The following is a 770-nucleotide window of genomic DNA, read 5'->3' as shown; positions in this document are numbered from 1 at the left end:
ACAGGTCTGGAAAGCTTTCTGTTCAGCGTTAAACTGCAAGTCCTCTCTCACCTCTGGTTATCATCCTCAGTCTAATGGGCAGACGGAGAGGATGAATCAACAACTTGAGTCCACTCTCCGCTGCCTAACATCAAACAACCCTACTGACTGGAGTCAGTTTCTGACCTGGATCGAGTACGCCCATAACTCATTGAAATCCGCTTCTACTGGTTTATCCCCGTTCCAAGTTTCCATTGGTTATCAGCCTCCACTCTTCCCTGCAGACGAGAGAGATATAACAGATCAGTCCATCACCACATCCGCCGTTGTCAGCGCATCTGGAAGGACACCATCACCACCCTCAACCGCTCATCTGCTTCTACGAAATGCTTCACAGATTCCAAGAGACATCCTGCCCGTGATTACACCATAGGCCAAGAGGTTTGGTTGTCAACACGTGACATTCCTCTCAAGGCCATGTCCAAGAAGTTGTCACCCCGGTTCATCAGTCCTTATAAAATTGATCAGATAATCAACCCCTCTGCTGTCCTCCTGCACCTGCCACCGTCACTACGAATCCATCCGACTTTTCATGTCTCTCAGATAAAACTTGTCATTACAAGCTCCCTGTGCCCACCATCTGACTCCCCTCCACCCGCCCTGGACGTCGATGGTCATCCGGCCTTCACGGTTCGCCGGATTGTGGACTCCCATCGGCGAGGTCGCAGTTGGCAGTACCTCGTCGACTGGGAGGGCTACGGTCCGGAGGATCGCACCTGGGTTCCTGGCTC

The sequence above is a fragment of the Cyprinodon variegatus genome, unplaced genomic scaffold (assembly GCF_000732505.1).
Source record: "Cyprinodon variegatus isolate N-32 unplaced genomic scaffold, C_variegatus-1.0 Scaffold170, whole genome shotgun sequence".
NCBI classification, from domain to species: Eukaryota; Metazoa; Chordata; class Actinopteri; order Cyprinodontiformes; family Cyprinodontidae; genus Cyprinodon; species Cyprinodon variegatus.
The sequence above is the reverse complement of the archived record's forward strand: the minus strand, read 5'-3'. Positions refer to the sequence as shown.